The sequence below is a fragment of the Balaenoptera physalus genome (genome assembly GCF_965194825.1).
Source record: "Balaenoptera physalus genome assembly, chromosome: 20".
In the NCBI taxonomy this organism is placed as follows: domain Eukaryota; kingdom Metazoa; phylum Chordata; class Mammalia; order Artiodactyla; family Balaenopteridae; genus Balaenoptera; species Balaenoptera physalus.
The window spans coordinates 56,830,794-56,840,317 of record NC_138901.1 but is presented as its reverse complement, the minus strand read 5'-3'; positions in this window follow the sequence as shown (position 1 = coordinate 56,840,317).

Here is a 9,524-nt window from a genome sequence, read left to right as displayed (position 1 = left end):
CGTGCAGTTATTTTTAGTCCCATACAATTTCTTTGTATTTTGTTGCTGGAGGAGAGGTGTGCCCAGGTGCAAGCACTGCAGCACTGCAGCAAAGGGTCCCATGTTGCAGCCTGTGTCACTAGAGCTGGCTATTTCTGAACGGGAAAAGAATACGGGACAAAGTATGGCCTCAGAAGGTTTGCGGAAGAGGAACAGTGAGAAAAGAATTTTGTATGTGATCAGGATTTTCTAAGGTTGGATTTTCTAAGGTTGGATTAAATTTAATTAGGTAAATAGACTTTATGAAGATCAGGCTGATGCAAGACTGGATTTGGTTTCTGTCTCTCAGAACAAAGTTGTCCTGAAATGCTGCTTTTGATAACAGATCGTGTGAATTCCTGTGCCTTTAAATGATCTATATTTACTTTTGATTTTTTTCCCTACCTTGGCTCAAGGAATCAATATTGTTTCACAGCAACCTATGAGCCTATCCAACCCGGTGTTTTAAAACTTTTAAAAATTTTTGACAGACTTCCCAAATACATCATGGCTATTCTGGCCCACTGTTGTACCCCGGATGAAAAGGAGCGTATACTGAGGAAGTCCAGGGAACACTCAGATGGCCTACTGGCCACCAATCCACACCACCAGATTTATCAGGTGGATGGGGATGCAATCCCAGAACATGACCCACACTGGGACTATGAATACCGTGTAGGCCAGGCTAGGATGAGACATTATATTACTCGTTTATCAGAAGGAATGAAAAGGTGTATGGTGATGCCTGTAAATTATGATAAGGTCTGAGCGGTTACACAGGAAAAAGATGAAAACCTGGCAGCCTTCCTGAGCCGGTTGACAGAGGCATTCAGGAAGGACACCAATACAGACCCTGAGTCTGCAGAAGGGAGGACACTGTTGGCCGTGCATTTTATCACCCAGGCTACTCCTGATATCTGGAGAAAATTACAAAAGCTTGAGGCTGGGCCCCAAATCCCATTGTCAACCCTGGTAGAGGAGGCCTTCAAGGTCTATAACAACTGAGACTTAACGGAGGAGGCCAATAAGGATAAGAGGCTAATGAAGAAAACGCAGCTTTTGGCTACTCTTGATTCACCCACCACCTCGAGGGGACCCTGGAGGGACGAGAAGGCAGGACAGACCACCAAGAAACCACCTGGGCCCAAACCAGTGTGCCTTTTGTCTGAAGGAGAGCACTGGAAGGGGGAATGCCCTGAGTGCCCTCCTGTGGGACCCCGAGGGGCAAACCCGACTGGCCCCAGTTCCTTGCAAATCTCTCAGATGAGAGATTCCCGCACACTGACTGACGGCCCGAGCGCCTGGCCAGCTCCAGATCCCACTCCATCCATCCTCATTTCTCCAGTGGAGCCTCGGGTCACCCTCCATGTGGCAGGTAGGAGAACTGAATTTCTTGTAGACACTGGAGCTGCCTGCTCTGTTCTGACTTGGCCAGCCGGCCCCTTCTCCAACCATGACTGTACTGTGACGGGAGTTGATGGACAGCTAAAGGTAAGGCAATTTACGTCTCCCTTTGTCTGCGGAATCGGGTCCGTTATTATTACTCCTTTTTGTACATGCCAGAATGCCCTGTCCCTCTCTCAGGAGAGATTCGCTAAATAAGTTAGGAGCTAGTGTATTCTTAGGACAGGGTGAAGTCCAAGGAGGTAAAGAATTCAAACAGAGAGTGCATCTATTAGTAGCCCCAGATGACCCACCTGTTGGGCATCAAAATATTCCCCAAGACATCCCTCAAGAAATTAGAGAACAAGTAGATCCTGCAGTTTGGGATACCTCGGTGCCAGGAAGGGCAAAATGTGTTCCCCAAATAAAAATAAGGTTAAGGCCTGGGGAAAAATACCCCTGGAAGAGATAATATCCTTTAAAGCCTGAGGCCCTGAGGGGAATTCAACCTAAAACACAAACTCATTAGGCCCTGCCAATCGCCTTGCACCACCCTGATCCTCCCCATTCAGAAGCCTAACGGGGAGTGTCAGTTTGTGCAAGACTCGTGAATGTGGGAGTCATCTCTATTCACCCTCTGGTGCCAAACCCTTACATAACCCTCCTCACCCAGGTGTCAGGGAGCGCCCAGTATTTCTCTGTTTTGGACCTCAAAGATGCATTTTTCTGTATTCCCCTACACCCAGACTCTCAATACCTTTTTGCCTTTGAACGGAGGGACCCTGACCCCCTGGAGGTTACCCAATATACATGGATGGTGCGTCCGCAGGGTTTTCGGGACAGCCCCCATCTTTTTGGAAATGCGTTGCCAGGGAACTGAAGGAACTGAGCCTTGAGAAGGGAACTCTGTTACAGTATGTTGATGAGTTACAGATAAGTAGTGAGACCAAACAAGATTCAGGTCAAAATACTGTTAGGGTCCTAAATTTTCTGGCGAAAAGAGGATATAAAGTCTCTCCAACCAAGGCTCAGATCTCACAGCAAGGGGTTCAATATTTAGGATTTGTTTTGACCCCAGGGGCATGAGTCCTGGCCATAGATCGAAAAATAGCAACTAGTGCATTACCGTCTCCAACCGCAAAGAGGCAACTCCGAGGCGTTCTCGGGATGGCTGGGTTCTGTCGTATCTGGACTCCAAATTATGGCCTTGTAGCAAAACCTCTGTATGACGCTCTAAAGGGAGGAGAAAGGGAATGCCTTCAATGGAATAAGGACCACCAGCGGGCCTTTGAGACCCCAAAGCCTGAGTTGATCAGAGTACCAGCACGGGGGCTTCCACGTTTGGACAAGCCCTTCACCCTATACGTTCACAAGAGGTCAGGGAGAGCACCAGCAGTCCTGACCCAAAAGCTGGGACCAGATCAGAGACCAGTGGCTTTCTTTTCAAAACAACTGGACTCAGTTGGCCTGGGATGGCCTAGCTGCCTGCGGGCAGTAGCAGCTACAGCCTTGTTGGCTAATGAGGCTTCCAAGCTCACCCTGGGACAACACTTAGATGTGTTGACCCCTCATCAGGTACAGTCTGTGCTGGAGGTCAGAGGACATCATTGGTTGACTAGAGGAAGGTTAACAAGCTATCTGTCCCTCCTAATGGACACCCCCGACATTACCTTAAAGATGTGCCAAACCCTGAACCCAGCAACTCTGCTTCCAGCAGTGGAGAGTGGAGACTTACTGCACCAGTGTATAGAGACCAGAGAACAGACTTACTCCAGCAGGCCTGATCTTCTAGATGAGCCTCTTGACAGCCCTAAAGTCAAATGGTTTACTGATGGGAGCAGTTTTCTAGAAATGGGAAACCGAAAGGCAGGGTATGCCACAGTTAGTCTAGATGAAGTCATAGAAGCCAAGGCCCTGCCACCCCCTGTTTTTGCTCCAGGCTCTTCAAAAGTGGCAGTTGGGTTTTTTGGTCTCTTTGTATCTTTTGTCCAGAATTTACCCCAACTGTGCATGCACACGTAGTTATTTTTAGTCCCATACCGTTTCTTTGTATTTGGCTGCTGGAGGAGAGGTGTGTCCAGGTGCAAGCATTGCAGCACTGCAGCAAAAGGTCCCAGGTCCCAGCCTGTCAACCCACTGGGTTCCAAGTGCCTATCATTCCTCTGGACCATAATAATTTTGTGACACTGGGGCCAAGGGGCACATATTCTTTGGTCCCTCACCTTACCAGGCCTTAAGCAAAAGCCTGGAGATATAAAGGCTATTAGGACAGAGCCCCTGCCTCACCAGGAGTATACAAAGAACAGTAGAGGACACTCTGAGTCTTAAAGGTTGACTCAGAATTCACCAGGGCAACCTAGGGGTATGCTAGCCAAGGGGAACATCGGGAGCAAAGACTTGGAAATGAGAGGGCCGTGTTTTGGGGAATGTAAGTATATCAGTTTGGCAAGGGTGCCCTGGGGAATGGATGGCAGGGAGCTGTGAGGCTGGAGGGTTGGCCACGGTCAGGGTGTGCTGAGGAGCGTGAACTCCTCACTTCTGACAGCCAGCATCAGACTTCTCTCTGAGCCTCATTTCCTCAACTCTAAAACGTTGTTAGAAGTAAAGGAAGTACGGATGTAGTTGAATTGAATCTGTTTTGGGGCAAAGAGAGCGGACTAAGTTTGATCCATAAGCAATTAGAAAGAAGAGGGGTGTGTTATAGACCCCCAAGGGAGAGAAGGAGCCTGGACATGGGGAACCAAGGGAGCCAAGTCTCAGGGGTCAACCCCATGCTGCCTCCCTCACGTAGGGGATGATGTACCTCTCTATCCCTCCCCCCCCATTTCTGCTGGCTTGCCATCTGCTCCCACCTGGCCCCCGCTGGCAATACTGGCTCTGGCTGCTTGGTGAGCAGTCAAGCAGATAGGGAACCCTTGGAAAGGGACCTGCAAGGACATAGAAATTAACAGGGCCCTGGCACCGGGCACAAGGGGTGGGGGCTTATTCATGGGCCAGGAGGAGGTCAGACTAGATTAGGGAGACTGAGGAGACTCCCCCCAGCTTCCTCATTTTGGGTCTCTGGCACGTTAGGCGTCATGCTCTGCTGTGAGCCTCTTGTGCATCTCAGGATGCCTGGCCCTGCACAGTTCTGGAGCTCTTGGGGCACAGGTTAGGTGGGCTCTTCCAGATGGTAGGAAGCAGACCTCCAGGAAGTGACAGAGGTGCAGGGCGGGGCCTCCTCTGGGGGAGTGGGGTGAAAGGAAACCCTAACTTGGCAACTTCCTGCTCTTGACTCCACTTCCCTCTCCCTCACCCTTCACCTTCTTCTCTGTGTCTGTCACTTCTTCCGGCCTTCCCAACCGCTGACTCCCCCTGCGTGTTCAAGTTCAAACTTCCCAAGAGGCAGGATCAAATCGGGTCAGTTAGTCACCATCCAATCTGAAAGTACCTATTTGGCCAGCTCTCCTGCCTGGCCACTAGCCAGACACGGATGAGATCCCTTCCTTGTCCAGCTGGCTGTGGCTAGGCTGACCAGTATCATGGGAGAGATCTCAGAAGGCTGAGATGGCCCGAAGCTACTTTTCTCAAGAGGATGTGAGGGTGTGTCCAGCTCTCAACTCACTGGTTTGAAGTAGGCCTGCAACTGATTGATTCTGTACCCCTGGGACATTCCCTCTTCCAATGCCCTGCATGCAGTTGATGCAGTTATTTATTTATTTATTTATTTATTTATTTATTTATTTATTTATTTTTGGCTGTGTTGGGTCTTCGTTTCTGTGCGAGGGCTTTCTCTAGTTGCGGCGAGCGGAGGCCACTCTTCATCGTGGTGCGCGGGCCTTTCACTGTCGCGGCCTCTCTTGTTGCGGAGCACAGACTCCAGACGCACAGGCTCAGTAGTTGTGGCTCACGGGCCTAGTTGCTCCGCGGCATGTGGGATCCTCCCAGACCAGGGCTCAAACCCGTGTCCCCTGCATTGGCAGGCAGATTCTCAACCACTGCGCCACCAGGGAAGCCCCTGATGCAGTTTTTTTGCTTTGGGGACAGTTGTCTCAGAGCCCCCACCCCATCACCTTTGAGGGCACCAAGAGGTGGAAGTGATGGACTCGGACCAGAGAGGTAGCTCAGTGCACAAAGTCAAGCATCCCTTTGGGAAGAGTAAGGACAATATATATTTCTACCAAGCAGGGTTTTTAACTTTTTTGCTTCCATGCACCCCCTTGGCAGTATGGTGAAGCCCATGGACCACCCCCCTACTCAGAATAATGTTCTTAAATTCGTAAGATAAAATATATAGGGGACTTCCCTGGCGGTCCAGTAGTTAAGACTCCGCGCTTCCACGGCAGGGGGTGTGGGTTCAATCTCTGGTCTGGGAATTAAGGTCCCACATGCTGTGTGGCCAAAAATAAATAATTAAATTAAATTAAATGGATAAGCAACAAGGATAATATGTACAGGGAAATATAACCATTATAAAAAAATAAAATATATAGGAATACAAAGAAAATTAAACTATTTAAATACAGTTATCAAAATTAAAAAACAAAATTGTAAATGGAGTGTAAACTTTAAAAACTGTGTGTGTGTGTAAATTGGTATATATATATGTATATATACACACACACATATATATATATATATATATATATATACACACATATATTGGACTAAATGTAGATGTCTTCAATATACTTTGTATGTTTTTAATATTTGAAGAGAATTTTTTGAATCTGTGCATTTTATTTTTTCAATCTTATTTTACAAATTCCTATTCTGTAAATAATAGGGTATTTCAGATAGAGAAACTTAAGGCACCTTGCCATTTGGTGATGAAATGAAGGGCAGAAGATTTAGAAAAGTCCATGTACCCAAACCCACAACAAACCAAAATTATAAACTCATGTGTCCAGTGGTCAGAGACTTTATACTGCTGCCAGAATTGCCAAATAATTTTAATAAAAGTGGATTTGAACATAAAAAAATTGGTGTATATATATATGTATGTGTGTATATATATACATATATTGGGGTGTATATATGTGTGTATACACACATATATGTGTGTATATATATATATATGTCTGTATATATATATATACACACAATTGGTAATTGTGTGTGTGTGTGTATATATATATACCAGAATTGTGTTATAGTACATCCAGTTGGTGTCAGACCAGTTGGGGGTGAAACAGAAGAGGTCATTGTCATATCCCAAGTCTGGGGTGATGAGGGTCTGCACTAAGCTGGTGGAGGTGGGAGAGGAGGAGATGAAGCCCGATAAGCAGAAAGCAAGGGCGGTAATACTATGGATGATCCACAAGGTATGGAGCAGAAAGAGCAGGTTCAAAGATGGAGACTTTGCCAAGAAGAGCGGAGACACCAATGACAGGAATAGGGCTTCTGAGGCAGGGTTTGATTGTGGATAGGGCAAAGAGGAGAGAGGGCTCCTGTTCTGGCCCCCAAGTCACAATTTGGGCACTTCACCCTCTGTCCCCCGCTCGCCAACAGTGGAATTCTGCGATGCATCGCTTTCCACTATGGGATTATCATTGGCCAGCAAAGCAGGGATGACCGCACCATATGTCAGTGCTCTGTACCATTTCTTCATAAGGCCCCTGTGTCGGGAGCTAGTGAGCTACACACGTCCCCACCACCCTCAGAATGAGTTACGTATTCTTCCGACTCAGTTCTGGCAACTCCCGGTGTTGACTCCTTAACCTGCCCTCCTGCATCTCACACCTGTTTCTCAGCCTTTATTCCAGAAGTGGGAGGAGGAGGCAACTTGGACGTGGTCAGATGGGAGAGGTGGTGTGTGGTGGTGGACGTCCCCCTGGTGACCTGCTTAGCGTCTGAGGGAGGTGGGGGTGAGGGGCTTGGGGGTTGGTCCCATCACTGCGTGTCGTCATCTGATGGGTCCTCCTGGAGAGGGGGATGCCCATCACATCCTCAAGGGTAAGGAGAGGTTTCCTCGGGCTGTGACCCAGGCCAGGATCTTTGTGTCCTTAACCCAGCGGGGATGCCCCCTGTTCCTTCCCTTGGAACCTCCTATAAGGTGCCGTTGGGAGTCCACGGGGCCGCAGCCTCCAAAGTGCCACATAATTTAGCTCTTTTCACCTGCTTTGTTTAGCCAAGCCATTTCCTTGTAACCTTCTGCAGGTGAGGTGTTTGGGAGTGGGGAGGGCTGTCTGTACTACGTTGGGAAAGGATCTAGGGGAGAGAAGGGTTTGCCTCGCTGTGAAGGTGGGGTCAGCAGGGCTAGGACTCAGTGGTGAGGAGAACACGCTGACTCCCTAGTTCCTTCTGTTGCCCTGGATACCTTCCCAGGGGCATCCCAGGATGCTCCAGTGACTTGGGCAGTGGGAAGCCACTCAGCTGGTTAGACTGTAAGGTTAGTGGTGCCATTCCTTCTCAGCCTCCTCTTTTGCTGCCAACCCCTTCAATGTTGGGTTACCAGGCTCTACTCACTCCTCCCAGATCACCTTCCCCACGCATAGATCAGTGCCTCCCAAACCTTCATCTCCATCCCAGATCTCTTCTGACTACCTGGGGGACACCTCCATTTTTGTGTCCCACTGACACTTCAAACTCAACACGTCCTAAGCAGAGCACGTCATCTTCCTCCCATGCATGTGCCATCTCCCGTGTTCCTATCACAGTTAATGAAATTATCACCTACCCAGTGGTCCCAGCAAAAAGTCTGGGCTTCATCTTCAGCTCCTCTCTCTCCTCCCTTCACATCCAGTGCCTGGTGATTCTACCTCCTGACGTCTCTTTTCTTTTAATAAATTTATTTATTTATTTATTTTTGGCTGCGTTGGGTCTTCGTTGCTGCACACGGGCTTTCTCTAGTTGCAGCGAGCGGGGGCTACTCTTCGTCGCGGTGCACGGGCTTCTCATTGCTGTGGCTTCCCTTGTTGCGGAGCACAGGCTCTAGGCGCCTGGGCTTCAGTAGTTGTGGCGCACAGGCTCAGTTCCTCCGCGGCATGTGGGATCTTCTCGGACCACAGTTCAAACCCGTGTCCCCTGCATTGGCAGGCAGATTCTGAACCACTGCGCCGCCAGGGAAGTCCCTCCTGACGTCTCTTGAATCCTTTCATCCCTCTCCATCTCCACTGCCGCCACCCTAGTCCTGGCCAGCACTATTTCTGTCTGGAGCGTGCAAAGCCCTCTTATGGGACTCTCCACATCCTCTCCTGTCTTCCTCCTCTGCAGCTGGAGTGATCATGTCTCTCCCTAATATAAACCCATTCGGGTGGTTTCCCATTGCTCTTAGGAGAAAAATCCAGATTCCTTGACATGCTCTGTTAGGCCTTTAACTGCCTGTTCTGTTTCCCATTGTACTTAATGTTCCAGACAGACTCATCTTTGTTCAGTTCCTTAACTCGCCTTATTGCTCAACTCGGAGGCTTTGCAAATATCTTCGGCTTTCCCTCCCTCCCCTCTCCTGTGACCAGCTGCTAGGCATCCCTCAGGTGTCAGCTAATCCCGGGAATCCTTCCCTGATCCTGAGACTCTGGGCTGCATCCCCTGCTGTGAGCTCCCACCTGTACCCCGAGCTTCCTCTCAAAGATGTTTCATTGAAATTGTCTGCTTCACGGCCCTCTCCCTCTGTGTGTGCACCCGCCCAGGGAGGAGGCCCTTGACAGTTTTCTTACCTGAGTATGACAGGTGGGGCGGGGCTCCCTGTTTCACACCCTTTGTCCCATTCTCTAGCCACGGGCTTCTCCTCCAGCCTGAGCAGACAGATGAAGCTGCACAAAGCCACCCGTCCTGGGGGAAAACGGCCCACAGTCGCCGGCACTCCTAGTAGACTGCTCACGTAGGAAGGTCTTTCCTGAAGCCCAAGACAGGTCTCTAACCCAGGCCCCACCACAGCAGCGCCCGAGGCGCCACCATCTGGCTGTTTGCTGCCCCCAAATGTCTAATGACAGGCTGAGGATTTCTTTGATTTCTGCCCCAGGGTCTTGAATGCAGCAGGTGCTGGGGAAATAAATACAGCTTGTGGGACCCCGGGGCCTCTGAAGGCTCAGCTGCTTTGGGGGACACCCTCCTCCCACAGGCTCACAACTGTCTGGCGTCCACCTCCTTTTTTCCTTTCTACCCCCGTTGTCCACATCTGGGTTTGGGCGGGGTGTCCCAGG